This window comes from Protopterus annectens, chromosome 6.part0 (assembly GCF_019279795.1).
Source record: "Protopterus annectens isolate FY-2018-M chromosome 6.part0, PAN1.0, whole genome shotgun sequence".
Lineage (NCBI taxonomy): Eukaryota > Metazoa > Chordata > Ceratodontiformes > Protopteridae > Protopterus > Protopterus annectens.
In genome coordinates this window covers 98888469-98908009 of record NC_056737.1, presented here as the reverse complement: position 1 = coordinate 98908009, position 19541 = coordinate 98888469, and positions in this window count along the sequence as shown.

The window sequence follows — 19541 nt, the reverse complement described above, 5'->3', positions numbered from 1 at the left end:
CTCTAACCTCACCTCCACGACTCTCAATCTTCAAACAGGCAATCTTGTTGAACTTGTTCAAACTTGTTGAAGAGAAAAAGGCACGGGTTGACAGACTAAGATAGAGTAAGATAGCATTACTCTATTATTTTGATTGTGAGACGGCGGAGAAACACTGAATAAGTACACTTTAGATGGGAAGTTTGTCTGTGGGGTGAAAACAGCTTAGGAATGCAAGTGAAGTGTGAGGCTGTATCGAAATGTTATGATCAGTTTCTGCTTACAGTCCGGTGTGTAACCCCCCACATGTTTACCCTCAAGGTCCTGAATGATCCTAGACCTACATATATTTGCACATACCTATCCACAAGGAGTACAGGCAGTCCTCGAGTGTCAGAGCTGGGCATTACCACTTATAGTTTACTTGTTTGCCTTTTCATATCTATCTGAGGACTTGAGAGATTAGTGGTTGATGTTCTCATTCAAGCCTTCTCTTGGAGTCTGCATCAGTGTGAACCAGATTATTTTTCTTCATAAGAACTCTTCGATAATTTGGCCATTCCTTTATACTATGTATGTTATGGTTAGTTCCAAAAATTATACGTTTGCATAAACTCCCACATTAGGAACATGAAAAGGGAGCTGGCAACCGTCTTAGTAACATTAACATCATGTGATTGGATGTGGTGGAAGAGCACCAACAGGTAAATGGCGAAGTGTCAGGAGTATAGCCAGCGATATAATTTCGTAATTATGTGGTCTATTGCTGCTTACAGCCCAACTGTCATTTTAAAATCTGGGTAAAAATAGTAGGTTTACTTTTTTTTTTTTTATTTGGTTAAGTAGCAGACGGTTGTTGGTGAGCCAAGACTCAATGGAATTGAATGATTCCTGAGTTAAGCTCTATAGATGAGAAAGATTCCTGGCAGAGCAGATTAATGTAGAGTCATCAGCATGTTAAATCTGGGTGGTTTGTTTCATGGCAGTATTAAGATGGTTAATAAAAATATTGAAGAGGTGTGGACCTAGTACTGAGCCTTGGGGTACCCCAGTGCTGACTGCTAAGTTAGTAGAGAAGTTAGAGTTACATTTGACAGACTGATATCTGTTAGAGGGATAACTAGTGAACCACTGTAAGGATGTTTCAGTTAAGCCCAGAAGAGATAGTTATAAGAGTTTGGGGTGGGAGACAGCATCAAAAGCTTTGGATAGATCTAAAAACAGAGAAGAGACAAAGTTTCATGAGTCGCAAGCTTTGTTGACAGTATCTGTAAAGGATAGTACAGCAATTTTAGTGCTGTGTGCTGGTGTGAATCCATGTTGACTGGGCGAGAGAAGATTATTGTCAGGTAGGTATTGTTGTTTATGGATACATTTTTCTAGACGTTTTGATAGTGTGAAAGAATAGCAGTTGGCCTAAAGTTACAAATTTCTGTAGAGGTGCCAGCTTTGTGGAGGGGAAGGATGAAGGATTTTTTTTCCACAGGGAAAGGACATAAGCTTCCCTGATATATCTATTAATGTTTATGGAGACTGGGTAGGCAATTGAGTCAGCAGTCATTTTTAGGAATTCATTAGGAAGATTGTCTGCAGAAGGGGAACATGGCTTGAGCTTGCAAAAGAGGGGTTTGATGAAGGATGTGGGAACTGGTTTAGGGGAAAATGTGGAGTGACAGGTAATAGGAGGCTGAGAGAAAGTAGAGGGTGATGGAGGTAATTTGTTAGAGATGGAAGCTATGCGATTAATGAAGTAAGAGTTAAATTGAGATGCTATGTCAGGGGAGGTACTATCATGGGAGGGTTTGGGGGGACTGACTTCCTGGGTATAGGACTTTTTTGATAGTGTGCCAGAAAGTTTTTGCACTGGATTTGTGCTGATCTTGTGGTTTTGCATAGAACTGTTTTTTATCTAAATTAACTTGTTTCTTTACAAGGTTACAAAGTTCTTTGAAATGCTACAAATTATTATGAGTCTTAAGTTTTAAGTAATTTGTCCAAGCCTTGTCTCTTTTTTGCATGACTGATCTGATATAGACAAAAAGCCAAGGAGTATAGCTGGCTTTGACTCTTTTCCTTCTGGTGTGAGCTAAACTGTCTAAGGTGTTTAGTAATGTAGAATTAAATTGTTCATCTGCATTATATAGCTGTAAGTATTGAAGGAAGGACCCGTTAAGGGAGTTTAATATATCTGTAAAGGCCTGCTGGTCAAAGTTCATACTGTCTTGTAGGTATGTAGTTTGCATGAGTAAGAGATAAGTCTAGTTGTGCAGATGGGGGTGGTGACCAGTGATACAGACTTGAAGTATTTTGGATATAGAGAAATTGTTAGGATGGGGGACCAAAATGCAATCAATAATTGAGCCATTTTGGTTTTGGGAACTAGTAAATGTTGGACAAGTAATTAGTTGAGAAAATCCAACTAGGTTTATGCTATATGTGGGGAATTGTATGTTTAGTTTCTGCCAGTCATTGTTGACATCACCTAATATTACTGTTTATAGAGAGATATTTTTTGACACCCATGATAGGATTCTGTCCAGAGTTGAGTTATTTCCAGGGGGTATGTATAAAGCTATAATGCAGAGACTTTTATTGTTGTTTAAGGTAGGTGAGCAATAGTTTAGCTTTTGTCAAAGCTAATATGGATTGATTGTGAGGGGTTACGGAGATAGAATCAAGATCTATTGCTGCAACACCACCTCCTTTTCTTTTAAGACAATCAGCTCTGAACATAATAAAGCCAGGAGGAAGTACTTTGGTATCTTTTATGTGCGGTTTAAGCCAGGTTTCAGTGATTGCTAGCATGTCAGGAGATTGTGCAGTTATCCAAGCATACAACTCAGAGATTGTGTTGCACAAGCTGTGTGTGTTTACTGAGATAAATTTAAGCATATTTCATGAAACTGAAATATGGGTTGAGATGGGAATTGAGTGATGTTGGGACCAGGTGTGGATGTCACCACAGAGCTGGAGTAATTTCAAGATTGTATAGTAAAGGTAAGATTTAATTTTGGTTAAGTTATCAGTAATTTTAATGTTAAACAAGTATAGCTGTGTCTGAAACAGCTTAGGTTTAAAGAACAATATATTGTCTGTGGGAAAGAGATGAGCAGTGATGGGTAGGTTGCAGTGATTTGTGTTATTGGTGTAAGAGATAGTGCCTGTAGGAGAGCTTAGAATAGGATAGATAGGGACTACATATAATGAAAGTGAATAGAGAGAGAACATTATGATAGAAGATTAAGGAGAATAATTTTAGATTAAGGATTATTAGAGAGGTAATCAGAAAAGCTACCAACATGGATAATTGGAGGAGAGTAGTAAAGTTTGTAGAAATAAAGGAAGGGGAGTAGTATGCAGAGAGGATGCTAGTATGATATTATTAGAAATATGTTGAGAGATGGAGTGTATGGATGAGGAGTGTGGAGCTGACAGAGGAAGGGGTGTGGTCAGGATAGGTTTAAATTTAGAGGTAGTGGGGGTGGGTGAAATTTAAGTGCAGGGTAGGGGAGTGAAGTGAGCCCGGAGGGTGAACGGAGTGGATGGCATTCCAGAGACTGAGAATCTTCAGGTAAGTACTCAGAAAAAACTCAGTGAAGCAGCAGCAAATCTATATAAAACAATTGTTATGGGGCCAGTTAAGTATTGGGAGCACAGTAGTAGAGTATATAGGGTTACAATACACACCATTAAAGAATATACGCTTAAGGTCATTCTGTACCCCTCCTTAAATAAGCCCAGTGGAATAATAAACTGCTACAAGTACTATTCTTAATTAAATTAAACTGGGAGGGGGATAGCCATACTTGGAGGTGGACACTATACAGATTACAAGCATAAAAAACACATAAAACTAAAACAACTATTTAAGCCAAAAAACACTGCATATTCAATAGCAGATTAATAGGAAAATAAGTTTATACACAGCTTTTTGGTAGGTTTGCAGTGAGCTTTCAGGTGATTTTTTTGTTTAATCCCAGAGTGTTTAAAATCATCTGGGGGGCGCCTTGTAGTTTAGAGCTGAGGGGGTAGCAGAACTATGGGAAAAAAATAAAACAGGAAGGAACAGGTTAGAAGGAAAGAGTTTGGTAATTACCATAATGAGCTCAAGGCATATAATGTGAGATAGATATTCTGTTTAAGTAGCTAAAGAACCAACACAAAAGAAGCTACAATACATCTAAAGCTATGATTGATAATATCAGACAGATCTTATTTTTCACTAAGAGTACAGCTATAAAATCCTATCAACAGCTACAGAATGCAGGTCGTATAATTAACAATATAATAATCCCTACCACAACAGCTATAATCTGGTCACTATTTAAACTATGCACAGTGAATATCAATAAACAATGCTCTTAAGATTAAGCACAAACAGCTTTTTAGTATGCCCAAAGCAGAATTAGAGAGATTTAAAGTAGATGCAGGACAAAGGAAAAACAGTCTACAAATTATGAGTTACAGCTACAACATTATGCACACTATATTATGTCTGCAGTAAAAACCTTGGACTAACTTCCTGTAAAATAAAATGCATTCAAAGAGCTATAGCATAGCTCATTAGAGTTTAAAATAGATTACAGTCAATGTACACTGAATTAACATCCTGTGAAATAAAATGCCCTCACATAGCTATCGCACAGCTCAATTAGAAACTTAAAAGCAATTACAAAGTACAATAATATACTGTATCCAAGCTACTGTTATAACACTATGTACAATTAACTCTGCCCGCAGTTAAAAATGATGGATTATATTTTTGTCACATGGAAAGCTTACACAGAGCCATCACCAAGTATATTTATAAAAAATGAACACAATAATAATAAAAAGAAAAATATTTGCTTATTTACTGTGCACATTCCCAGGATAGGAAAATAGGGGAGACAGGAGTTTATGCAGACCAGAGTGAAAGTAAAACTGGAAAAAAAATGGCTCCAGCTAGGATATCTTTTGAATGGGACAAAGCATCATGGGAAAAGGCAACAGAATGGAGTTAAGGGGGACAGGGATGAAGAAGAACAACAATTAAGAGCAAAACAGAGATAAATGACACCCCAGAGACCGAGAATTTTCAGGTAAGTACTCAGAAAAAATCTGTCAGTGAGGCAGCAGCAAATCTAATTAAAATGCTTGTTATGGGGCCAGTTAAGTACTGGGAGCACAGTAGCAGGGTATATAAGATTAAATATGCAAGCAATAATGCCTGACAGAATGTGAGTTAATGTGTAATTAATGCTTGCCCAGGGGTGTTATGAGGCCCGATACCACAGATGGAGGACCTCTACATGCCTGGAAGTGCATTAATTACACATTAATACACACCCTGGACGGCATTATTGTGCTTAGAGAATGGGCTGTCTGTAAAACTGTTGTGTTTTATAGGTTCATAGGTTCAAAGGTTCATACTAGGCTATCTGCCCTAGGGCATTTATAAGCTAAGCCAGAGTGTGTTTGGATTTCACCACCCATTTTAAATTAATTTTGCTATGCCCTTTTTCGAGGTTAGTATACTGTGCCTCTGTCTAACAGTGACACAGAAGTGATACCCGGGGTAAACCTATGATCCCCCATCCACTCATCAAGATTCCTCTTGAAGAGAGTCAATGAGGGACTCTGCCTAACCTGGACTGGGATTTTATTCCAGAGTGAAGGGAGCCTCTGGGTTATGAATCTGTCCCTCCAGCATGTCCTATTTATTTCAGTGCTGAGGTTCAAGTCTCTCGAGCGCATAGCTCGATGGGATTTGGATTTTCTGAGGTGCAGCATGTCCATTAATTCCGGGTTGGACATGGCTTTATATGTCAGGCACAGATCACCTCTGAGCAGGCAGTATGCCACTGAGTAGAGCTGGAGTTTCTTTAACCGGGCAGCATATGGCATCTGTTTGAGCCCTTTGATCCTCTTGGTGAGGTACTTTTGGGGTCTTTCCAGTTGCTGCAGGTGTCTGGTAAGGTACATCCCAAAAGGGGCATTGTACTCAGTTATGGGCCTGATGAGTGATGAGTAAAGAGGCATGATGACCTCCCCTGATCTACATGTGAATCCCTTCATGATTAGGTGGGCTATATAAAATGTTTTTCTAACCACTTTGGCCACGTGGTTGTCAAATGAGAGACTGCTATCAACTTGGGTCTCCAGGTCCCTAATTACTTCTTCTGTACTTAATGGATTACCACCTATGTGGTAATTTGTGGGCACTTTGTTTTTGCCAAAGGGGATGACTATACACTTTTTGGCGTTTAGCTTGAGGCCATGGCTCTGGCACCAGTTGTCTGTTTCTATGAGGCCCTTTTGGAGGATGCTTGTGTCGGCTGGAGAGTTGATTATAGCACCCAGTCTGCAGTCATCTGTGAACTTGGTCAGCCACAGTCCTTCCGTGTTGGCCTGTACCTCCGAGAAATATATACCGAACAGGAGAGGTCCCAGGACTGAGCCTTGTGGGATGCCACTTGTTTGGAGTCTGACATGGCTCCAGCAATTCTAATCATGTGGGTTCTGTCCTTGAGCCAGTTTGCAACCCATCTAGTGACATAGGGGTTTATATTTAAGCTGGTGAGCTTATCTATAATGCCCGAGTGGGGTATTGTATCGAAGGCTTTTGCGAGGTCCAGGTAGGCTATGTGGACCACCTTCCCCTCGTCAATGGCTTTGGTGACTGTTTCAAAGAAATCGACCAGGTTTAAGAGGCAGGATCTGCCCTTAACAAAGCCAAACTGGGTAGGATCCAGTGTCTGTAGGTCCCCAATATCTTTTTTTATGAGGTCCATGATGATCCTTTCCATAGCTTTGCAGACCAAGCCAGTCAGGATTATGGGGCGATAGTTTCCAGGATCCATTGAGGCACCACCTTTGTGGAGAGGGACCACTGTTGCTGTACACCACTCTTTGGGTACATATCCTGTGGTAAGGCTGAGATTGAACAGTAGTTTTATGTTTGGGTTTAGCTCTTCTTGGAGTTCATGTAGGATGCAGCCTGGGACACCGCCTGGTCCCATTGATGCTGTGTTTTTTGCTTTAGAGAGGGCTGCTCTTACCTGAGCATCTGAGATGTCAGGGGGGGCAGCACTCTGCTGGGATAGATATTTGCCCTTTTGTTGGTGGGGGGGAGAAGTTTGCGCTGAACCTATCAGCTAGGATGTTGGCAATGTCTGTGGGTTCGGTGTATTTTTTGTCATTTTGGACTAATTCGGAGCATATCTGGGAATTCCCACCCAGGTTCCTAACATAACTAAAGAAAGCCTTGTGATTATCCTTAGTGTCCTGTGCAATTTTTCTCTCGAAGCTGGCCTTAGATGACTTTATGAGTGCCCGTAGTTTTTGGCTAACACTGATCAGAGATGCCTTCCCTTTTTGGGATTTTGCTCTATCATGTAGTAGCTTCCTCCTTCTATTGTATAGTTTGTTTATGGCTGAGGTCCACCAGACAGGACGTCTGCCTTTGGAGGATTGGGTCTTGGTTTTATTTGGGATTGCATGATCCATGCATTCCTGAAGGTGTTCATAGAATGCGTTTATAAAGGATTCTGCGGTCTGGGCCATATTTTCCACAGGCCCGGGGGCTTTGAAGGATTCCACCTCAGTTTTGAGGAGTGTGAAATTTGCTTTAGAGAGGTTTTTCACTGTGGTTTTCTGGGCAGGGGGTGGGGTCGGGATGTGAATATCCAGTGAGATTAGTTTATGGTCTGATCTTACCAGTGAGGGATACACTTCTGGTCTGGCGCATAGAGTCCCCATGTTGGTGATGATCAGGTCCAGTATGTTTTCCCCTCTTGTGGGAGTGGTAACAAGTTGTTCCATAGCATTTGAGTTTATAAATTCTAGGAACCTTTGAGCTAGGTTGTTGGAGCTAGAGTGATGCTCCCAGTCTATGTTTGGGTAGTTGAGGTTGCCCAATATAATGGTGTTTGGAGAGACCTTCATATTTTCCAGTGTTCTCAGGATGGCCAAGTGGGGTTCCTGGATTTGGGAGGGTGGTCTGTAGCAGGCTATAAACTTGAAGGCAGTTTTACCCACTGTTAGTTGCACATGGATAGTCGCTGATGCTTCGTGTGTGCCACCAACCTGGAGGTGTGGGTATCTTTGACGAATATTGATACTCCCCCTCCTTTTCTGGTTCGGTCCAAGTTTTGGGGCCAAAAAGCATGGTATGAAGTATAACCTGGTAGTGCTGGGGTGCTCTCGGGAGCTTTGAACCAGGTTTCTGTTACTGCAGAGATATCGATGTTCTCCATGCTAAGGAGAGTTTTGAGTGCATGCATCTTGAGGTTTAGACTTCTGGCGTTGAGTAGCATTACTCTTAGTTTCTTATCCCTTGTGATACCTATGGAGGTGGGTTTGTCTTTTGAGCCTTGCCTAAAAAAGGCACTATGGGGGTAGCAAGAGCCTTTGCCAATATCCGAAAACCCAGGGGTGACAGGTGCAAAATGTTCCTAGCGAAGCATCGTGGCCTGTCGAGCATGTCATCCCAGGCTGACAGGCATTGGATCCCCTTTGAATGACACCAATACTTAAGCCACTTGTTGAAATTGATCATCTTGTCTTCATATTGTGGCATCATTCTTGGTGAGGGTAAGATGTTACTCAAGGTCAGGGTCATACCGGCCTGGGCCACATGCTCAGAGAGCTCCTCTATGTCTCTTTTCATGTAGTCCAGGGAGGTACGTCTCAGGTCATTCACACCAGCATGGACAATGACTGAGTCATATTTGTACTTACCTTGGAGTGACCTGAGTGCTTGTGTTATGTGGCGGATCCTAGCACCCGACAGGCAGCTCACCGTGACCTTCTCCTTGTTCAGCCTGGTGAGCGGGACGTCAGTGTGCCTGACGATAGAGTCACCTATTACAAGTGTATCAGGTGTGTTGTTTAGCCTTAAGGGCTGTGACTGTTCGGCACACAGGCTCTGTGAGCTATGTGTTGCACGTGTTTTGTTTTGGGGTAGCGGTTGCTTGGGTGTCTGCTTTGGAGGTCTCTGCTGCTTAGGCAGATTTTTATTTAGAGCCTCCGAGTATGTTTTTGTGTGTTTATGTCTTTGGTTTGCTGTCGAGGTTGGTCTATGTGAGACTGGAATTGTAGTGAGTGTGGTTTCCTTCTCCTCCTGACAGGTTTCGCCAGTACTGAGTTGAGAGAGCTTAGCCTCCAGTTTGGCTATATGGTTGCATTTCTCACATGTGTTGGAATTTGTTGGGAGGAGGAGAGGGTTGTCTGTGTACATGAGACAGTTGCAACATTGCCTCAAGATTCCCAGATTCACCAGCTGGACTGGAGAGGAGATTGACAACTGACCTTTGGACATGCTAGAATAGTATTGGGAATTCCTTTATAATTGAAAAAAAAGGCCAATGGGAAACAAGGTACTCAAGGGGAGTTTGTGAGGGTGTAGTGCTTTTAATTTTTTAGTGCTGACTTATATAATTGCTTTAGTGAGCAAGTGCCATGTAACTTAAATGCAATGTGTTACAGGTAACTTAAATGCAAAAATAACAAACAGTAACTTTGTTTCAAGTGAAACAAGGAAATAAGTACAGTAAGCAATGCAGATGTCACTAGGGATCCACAGAAGCGCTGAAAAGCCGCATTTTAGGTGGAATTAGCGTTTCAGGGAAATAACAAGCAAACAAGCATACAACAAAAGCTAGATTCAGCAGGCCTTGATCTAGTCTATGCTACAGCAAACAAGGTGTACCAATTCCAGTAAGAAACAGTTCAAATATACAGGCACTATAAGCCTTTAACCAGAAATTCCCAGCTCAGAAGGGCAGAGTCCAGCCTCTCCTCCCACAAGAGTGCAGACCATGAACCTTCTTAATGTAAAATAAATGGTCTGAAGCCCAAGTGCTTAAACCAGAACTAATACACTTTTAGAATAACAAACACTGAGCCCTCAATCAGCAATTCCCAACTTAGAAGGATGTAAGCTACCTGTCCTGCCACCACAGTGCAGGCCACAAACCTTCCTAATGTAAAACAACTGGTCTGAGCCCAAGTGCTTAATCCAAAAGACTTAGAATGATAGCTACACTTTAATCAAGTTACTACTAAGCAGCAATAAATACAATTGAATACTTTAAAGAATGCCTGGATTAGTGCTCAAGTTATACAAACAAATCTAGATTCAGCAGGCCTGGATCTAGTCTATGCTACAGCAAACAAGGTGTACCAATTTAATAAGAAACAGTTCAAATATGCAGGCACTATAAGCCTCTAACCAGAAATTCCCAGCTCAGAACAGGCAGAGTCCAGCCTCTCCTCCCACAAGAGTGCAGACCACGAACCCTCTTAATGTAAAATAACTGGCCTGAAGCCCAAGTGCTTAAACCAGAATTAATACACTTTTAGAATAGCAAACACTGAGCCCTCAATCAGCAGTTCCCAACTTAGAAGGATGTAAGCTACCTGTACTGCCACTACAGTGCAGAGCACAAACCTTCTTAATGTAAAACAACTGGTCTGAAGCCCAAGTGCTTAAACTAAAAGGCTTAGAGTGAGTTACACCTAGCAGTAATAAATACAATTGAGTACTTTTAAGATGACGCAAAAGCAAAATAAAGTAGGAAGAAACACAAATACAGTAAAAGCAGATACATTTTTTTTTTGAGTGAGTGAGCAAATGAGATGGGCCCAGGAGGAGTATCCAAGTGCAAATTTACAAGAGGTGCGGGCAGTTTCAAAGCCACCAAGATTAACACCAAGACAAAAACAGGGAGGGTGGGTGGGGACCTACTGAAAAAACAGTCAACTTCTAGCTAGATATTGCTCAATGCAACACAAACAAATTACTTTAAAAAGTGCAGATAAAAGTTACTTAGCTACACTTATGCATTCAATTGATATCATGCAGGTCTTAACCGACCAAAGCTCACAGTTTAAACAGAAGATAATTCACTGTACCACTTGTATAAGACAGAAACTGAATAGCAATGAAGGAAACTACTACTCCCACCTATCACTGGCTATGCAGGTTTTTAACAAGCCTTAAATGAAAATACCACATGCACTACTGAAAAAACAGTCAACTTCTAGCTAGATATTGCTCAATGCAACACAAACAAATTACTTTAAAAAGTGCAGATAAAAGTTACTTAGCTACACTTATGCATTCAATTGATATCATGCAGGTCTTAACTGGCCAAAGCTCACAGTTTAAACAGAAGATAATTCACTGTACCACTTGTATAAGACAGAAACTGAATAACAATGAAGGAAACTACTACCCCACCTATCACTGGCTATGCAGGTTTTTAACAAGCCTTAACTGAAATTACCACATGCACTACTGATAAAACAGTCGACTTCTAGCTAGATATTTCTCAATGCAACACAAACAAATTACTTTAAAAGTGCAGATAAAAGTTACTTAGCTACACTTATGCATTCAATTGATATCATGCAGGTCTTAACTGGCCAAAGCTCACAGTTTAAACAGAAGATAATTCACTGTACCACTTGTATAAGACAGAAACTGAATAACAATGAAGGAAACTACTACCCCCACCTATCACTGGCTATGCAGGTTTTTAACAAGCCTTAACTGAAAATACCACATGCACTACTGAAAAAACAGTCAACTTCTAGCTAGATATTGCTCAGTGCAACACAAACAAATTACTTTAAAAAGTGCAGATAAAAGTTACTTAGCTACACTTATGCATTCAGTTGATATCATGCAGGTCTTAACTGGACAAAGCTCACAGTTTAAACAGAAGATAATTCACTGTACCACTTGTATAAGACAGAAACTGAATAACAATGAAGGAAACTACTACCCCCACCTATCACTGGCTATGCAGGTTTTTAACAAGCCTTAACTGAAATTACCACATGCACTACTGATAAAACAATCGACTTCTAGCTAGATATTTCTCAATGCAACACAAACAAATTACTTTAAAAAGTGCAGATAAAAGTTACTTAGCTACACTTATGCATTCAATTGATATCATGCAGGTCTTAACTGGCCAAAGCTCACAGTTTAAACAGAAGATAATTCACTGTACCACTTGTATAAGACAGAAACTGAATAACAATGAAGGAAACTACTACCCCACCTATCACTGGCCATGCAGGTTTTTAACAAGCCTTAACTGAAAATACCACATGCACTACTGAAAAAACAGTCAACTTCTAGCTAGATATTGCTCAGTGCAACACAAACAAATTACTTTAAAAAGTGAAGATAAAAGTTACTTAGCTACACTTATGCATTCAGTTGATATCATGCAGGTCTTAACTGGACAAAGCTCACAGTTTAAACAGAAGATAATTCACTGTACCACTTGTATAAGACAGAAACTGAATAACAATGAAGGAAACTACTACCCCCACCTATCACTGGCTATGCAGGTTTTTAACAAGCCTTAACTGAAAATACCACATGCACTACTGAAAAAACAGTCGACTTCTAGCTAGATATTGCTCAATGCAACACAAACAAATTACTTTAAAAAGTGCAGATAAAAGTTACTTAGCTACACTTATGCGTTCAGTTGATATCATGCAGGTCTTAACTGGCCAAAGCTCACAGTTGCTTATTTATTAAGTACTATATTATTTTTTTATATATTTTTAATGTAAAATAGTTCCTCCACCTAATGTTTCAAACTTGCTCTAGTATAAGTTAATGGTGTTGGGAGGAAGCATTTTACATCAAACATATATAAAAATAATATAGTGTTTAAAAAATAATAAGTAAGTAAAACACAACAAATTTACATAGAGCTCATTCTCTCTCTCATACATACATGCATAGTCTCTTCTGCTTTCACACACATACATTTGCACACACACACACACAGTTTCCTCTGCTTTCATGCACAGATTCACTCCCACAAGATTACTCTCACTCTCAATCTCTCCCAACACAAACTCCTCTGCTTTCATACACACACTCACTCACACAAATCACGCTCACTCTCTCTCTGGATCTCTCTCTCTCAGACAGACACAGTCTCTTCTACTTTCATACATGCATTCAGTCACATAAGATCACTCTTGCTTTCTCTCTCACTTTCTCAACCTTCCTCTCTCTCTCTCTCTCACACACACACACACACACACACACACACACACACACACACACACACACACTCACACACAGTCTCTCTCCATTTTGTTTTTTTTTTTTTGTTTTACATTTTATGCTTGTTAAACAGCAGAACCATTGCTTAACGAGCATAAAACAATGGCGGCCATTTTTTTTTTTTTGCAGTCCAAGCTCCACGGAAGCTTGATATTTTGCCATGAAATGGTGGACTCGTTTGTTAGGGGCATTACTTGTACATTAATATCCTACTGGCGAACGTTTGTTCTTCAGTCAGGGTGTTGCTGTACAGCTTGCCCATTCTCTAAACAGCATTAAAGAATATAAGCTTATGGTCATTTTGTACTCCTTCTTAATGAAGCACAGTGGTATCAGAAACTGCTGCAAGTACAATTCTTAATTAAATTAAGTTGGTAGACAGATAGCTACACTTGGGGGGAGGTGTGTACACTATATAGATTGCAAGTGTAAAAAAAAAAAACACGTAATACTAAAACTATTCAGACCAAAAAGCATTGCATATTGAATAGCCAATTAATGGGAAAAAAGTTTATACACACTTTTTTATTTATAAAGTATTTTGGCAGGTTTGCAGTGAACTTTCAGGTGATTGTTTTTTTTTTGAATCCCCAAGTATTTAAAATCATCCAGGGGCATTATAGTTTAGAGCTGAGGGGGGTAGCAGAATTATTTAGTGTGCACACTCCCAGGATAGGACAATAGGGGAGACCAGAGTTTGTGGAGACCAGAGTGAAAGTGAAATTATATAGCTATAGATACAGATATAGATACAGATATAGACATAGATATAGATATAGATATAGATATAGATATAGATATAGATATAGATATAAATGTCTGAGTGTGTGTATGTGTATATGTATATACATGTATAAATTACAGTCATTTCTTTCTTTGAACTTTGCTTTGGCAAGACCATACTTTAGACATAAAAGAAATAGTTTAGCCTCATAAAATAATACAGAGGAAACTGAAACTACTAAGTTGAATATGCCCCCCCATCAGAGAAATAGACTTACTCTCACTTACACCAGCGATGTTAAGCATATTTGCAATATCATTAGGAATAACTGGATGATATTGCTACTTAATTCGTCTATCAAAGATATTGTTGGCAATGAACCTTCATTTAGTTTCAAAAGAAATAAGAATCTCAAGCAGTTGCTGTGTTATACAAATTATGTTATGGACAAGGTTTATTCAGATAGGGTTGGCATGTTTCCATGCAGGTCCTGTTTGAATTGTAAATATATTTCAATGGAAAATGAGTTTATGCATCCAGTCTCTGGGAGATGCAACAGATGTCATGAGTATGCGGACTGCAAGACATGACACACAATGTTTGTCTTTTCGGCTTTTCCCAGTTAGGGGTCGCCACAGCGGAACTCTGGTCCGCTAATGATTGGCAGTAGATTTTTATGGTGCCGAGTTGCCAGCCCGAAGCCCAACCTTCAGCGAAGGCATGCCTATTCACGCATGTCTTTCGGAGGCCACTCGACCGCGGGGAGGACATGCAGACTCCACTCAGAAGGCACTCCAGCCGAGAATCGAACAGGAGAACCTCTTGCTGTGAGGCAACAACGCTACCGCTGTACCACCGTGGCTTGACATGACACATGATATATAGGAGATATGGAGATTCCATTATGTAAACATATTTCTGAAAATTCAGGACATTCATTTTTGTTTACAGTCTTGCAAGTAGTGAAAGAAAATGTTTGAGGTGGTGATTTTACAATATGAACTGAGCAGCATAAAATGAGATGGATGGCGGAACTACGGGCATACTGGACACCTAGTCTAAATGCCAATTTACCTCTCAAACCTGCCCTTAGGTGCAGAAAATTGCATAGAAAATTATGATCGGATATAAAATAGGCAATGCCTGAATGGAGATATTTGATCCACACTCCATAGATCTTCGTAGCCCACTTAGACTTAAAGATAAATTGGAAGAAGAACTGAATATATAGCGTGAACATTTTAAAATGTTTAGGCTATTACTGTTATTATTACTATTTATATCTTTATTACTTTTACTATTTCTACTTATGACCTTAAGTGTAGCAAAAGTAAATCCTGCTACAACATTGTGTGAGTTGGATAACAGAACTACAATTCTATTGGATACTTGTCTTTAGTGAGGACCTATCCAGACACTGACTGGTCAACTAAAAGGCAGTGTCTGAAAGAAGCTATTTGGTTTGTTAAGTCAGCTATAAGATTTATGCAATTAGCTGGATAAAAGAATCACAATCTTATTGGATATTTGATTTGAGTGTGAACCTATCCACATTGAAAAGTGGTAGATTTGCGTGGAAGACACTGATTTGATAATTTAAAGGTGGTGTCTGAAAGAAGCAACTTTGATTTGTTAGCTTCAACTATAAATGCTTCACTTTAACCTCTAATGGCAGATCTGAAGAAGGTTTTATCCTGAAAGTGCTTATCCTGCCATTTTAAGTTTTTAGATTTTATTTCTCATTTTATTTATTAAAGAAAAGTTTTATGATAGCCAGCCTGGTCTTCACCTTGGTTTTGTCTTTTTGCTTTTTACATGTTTTATCCAAGTACGTATCTTTGACGGCTGAACAGTACATTTGTGGATTTATATACATATATATATATATATATATATATATATATATATATATATATATATATATGTATATACATACATATGTGCGTGTGAGTGTGTATATATGTACACACACACAAGCACACACACACACACACACACACACACACACACACACACACACACATACACACACACAAACACATATATATATTTTATATATATATATATATATATATATATATATATATATATATGTATGTATATATATATATATATATATATATATATATATATATATATACATTTTTTTTTTTATTATTTTATATTTGTTTACCGGGAAGGTCCATCTGGGCCAAGGACTCATTTTTAGTGGAGACCCAGGGAGAAAAGCTCCAAAAAGAAATTTACAAATAACCATATATAACAGTAAAATAACCATATTTAAAACAATAACATTCCATGTAATTACAGCATTTTAACAGAGGCAGAAAAAAGCTATACCATACAGGTTTCTAGCCTATATAAGACAGTGGCATTATTTAGACCATAGAGCAGTAGTAACTCATCTAACACATGCAATGATTTCACATAGGGAGTAAACATATTCTTTGTTGACTCTTACCAAATGAAAGAAGTAAAAAGATCAGTGTTTAGACTCAACAGTGGTAAAGAGCAAGATATGTAAGAAAGTGAGAAGAGGAGAGAGGAAGGACTTTCAGTGTCAATTCATGCTAGCAATTAGAAGGGAGGGGACAGAAAGCTGGAAGACAGATAAAATAAGATAGTATGACCTGGTAGAGCCATATGGGAGAGATAGTATAGTCAGCCTGGGTTTGTGCAGGAACACATCCTTTTGTTCATGAGGTGTTCCTTAAGCAGATATTTAAATTTAGTTGCATTGATGCAATTAATTATTGTTTGAGGTAGTGTATTCCAAAGTTTTGATACACGGTTAGAGAAGAGGGAATCCCCAAAGCTGTTAGATTTGGTAACTGTTATAAGGCCTTTGTTGGTGAATCTTAGGGTTCTAGAGCTGGCATAAAGTTGAACAAGGTGTTTGAGAGAGGGACATCTATTTGAGTGGTTGAGTATGTAGTGTATGAAGAATAGTTGGTTATAGATCAGAAGATTAGGAAGTTCTAGACATTTTTAGATACTTCAATGCATTGCGGTGGTGTGATCTGTAAGGGAGGTTTGAGGCAAATCTTGCTATTTTGTGCATTTAGCAGGACTTAAATTTATTTAACTCTGTTTTTCTGAGGTTTGTAAGTATAGGTGAAGCATAAAGGAGGGTGGAAAGTTGGTTGATTCTGGATATGGCTTGTCTGGTGGTGTCAGGAAATGTTTGATTTTATAAAGTGAGCCTAGTTTGATATGTGCCTTTTTTATTGTTATGGCTAGGTGCATTTCAAACCTCAGATTGTTGTCAATGGTCACTCCTAGGAGCTTAGTATGCTCTACTGGTTCGATTATAGTATTATTGGAAGAGATGATGGTGAAGGAGGCTGCTGGCTATGTGTTTTGTTACTAGTAAAGAACATGAGCTTAGTTTTATTTGGTTTGAGAACAAGTTGAGCATAGGTAATTTTCAATATCAATGAAGGCTTTTTGATTTGTTTGAAGGAGTGAAGAGGTAGAGGGTGCAAATAAAGGAGGAATCATCAGCATATTGAATAATTTGTGCATGTTGAGTGGCTGTTGATAATTTATTTGTGAATATGGAGAATAGTGGTGGACCAAGCTCTGACCCTTGAGGTACACTGACTGAGGCAGTTAGCAGGGGTGATAGTTTATATATATATATATATATATATATATATATATATATATATATATATATATATGGGTCTACTTTGGAATAGCAAAATTCCAAAACGCTGAAGACCAAAATGCCAAGACGTGATTCACAAAAGTTAAAATGCCGAACCACGTAAGTTTTCCCAGGGCAGGTAAACACTTGCCCAGCATTGGGAATCATGCCCTTTTCCCCATTGTACTGTGATTACAGAATTGGTATATATAGTTAGGGGATGGAGGGTGTGGGTGGCGTAGCCCCCCAGTCTAGGTGGGTTTTAGATAGCGGGGTGTGTTTTAATGTGGTGTTGGACAAGTTTGTCATTTTAACTTTTGTGATTCTCATCTAGGCATTTTGGAATTCTTCAAAAGTATGTGATGGTGTCATTTCTTATTGTAGGAGTAATTACAGAAGTGAATCTACCACTGCGTGTGAACTGCGGTAGTCAGCATCATTTTGCACCCTCATATCTGTAGATGCTCTTATTTGCTCTTGAGCTCTGATTCACTTTTCTACATAGTTGTATGATCATGGAGTTAGTATATTTAAGTAAGGTGTGTGCAGGATTTAGGGGGGCTTGCCGCAGCATTAGCTAATAATTGGTTTATGTGCATATATTTGTAGACACAGGAACATTACCACACAAGTGATCATGAGAACATAACATACCTAATCCTAACCATAAAGCACTTAATAGCATCCATCTCCAAAACTGATCAGGTCTATAAATGACAGTCCTAGTTTAAATGTGTCTCTGCTCATCCAGTCATGATTATTAGCCTTAAAGTTATTCACAGTAGTACTTTGCTTGACCTGCATCAATGACTTAATTCCATATGCTAGGAATACATTGAAACCACCTCCTCACACACAATCTTCTCACTCCTACTCAGCATGGTTTTCATCCCAACCATAGCACAACAACTGCCCTCCTATCCTTCACCCATACCATTGCATAGGCCCTAGACAATAATAACCTTGACCTTTCCAAGGCCTTTGATACAGTCTCCCATCCCTTTCTGCTGTCAAAACTGGCTAATCTCAATCTATCCTCCTCCTCCTCCCTTGCCTGGTTCTCCAGCTATTTATCCTGTAGACAGCAATCTGTTAAATGGCTCTTTTCCTCCTCTCCTTTCATATCTGTCCCCAGCAGATGTACCCCAAGGCTCCATCCTGGGTTTACTTTACTTTACGGTTTACTTTACTGTAACAAAAAATTCCTAACACGAAACACAAGACTTCCACTTGCCCAAGCCTTTCTCCTACCCTCGCTCACTTATGCAGTCCTTTTCAATGTCTTTACCAATGACCTCCACACATCCTGCCAACAATCCTCCCTCATCCAATATGCTGATGATTCTACTTTCATCTCCATCTCTGACAACATCTCTGAACTCCACAATCGTACTCAACAAGTCTTCCTAACTACTAAACAATGGCTAACCAGTAACCTTCTCATCCTTAACCCTAAAAAGACCAAATTCTTACTATTTCTTCCCCGCTCACTCACTCTCCACAAATCCACCATTACCATCACTTCCTCAAATAACACTATTATCAAACCTGAAGCTCACACTAAACTCTTAGGTGCAATCATCGACGATGAACTCAAATTCAATATGCATATACTTCAAATTTTAAAAAAGACACACCAGAAACTGGGTTTACTTTACCGTAACAAAAAATTCCTAACACCAAACACAAGACTCTCACTTGCCCAAGCCTTTCTCCTACCCTCGCTCACTTATGCAGTCCCTGTGTTTACCAACTTTCAAACTACAATCTTAAATAAACTCCAGCAAACATACCATAAGATAGCAAGATTTGTCACTAATTCTCCATATAATGCACATCACTGCCTATCCTTAAATTCTCTCCATTGGCTTGAGTTCTCCCATGTACTGCTGTTATCTGAACTTCAAATGCTGCACACCATTCTCTACAAACCTTAATCCTGCCCTGCTCTCACTTCCCTCATCTCTAGCTATTCTCCTTCTTGTACTCTCCGCTCCTCTAATCAATTATTACTACATACTTACCTACTCAAAAAAACAATAGGTAAGCACCTCTATAAATATTCCATTACCCAATCTTGGAACAATCTTTCCAGAGACATACGT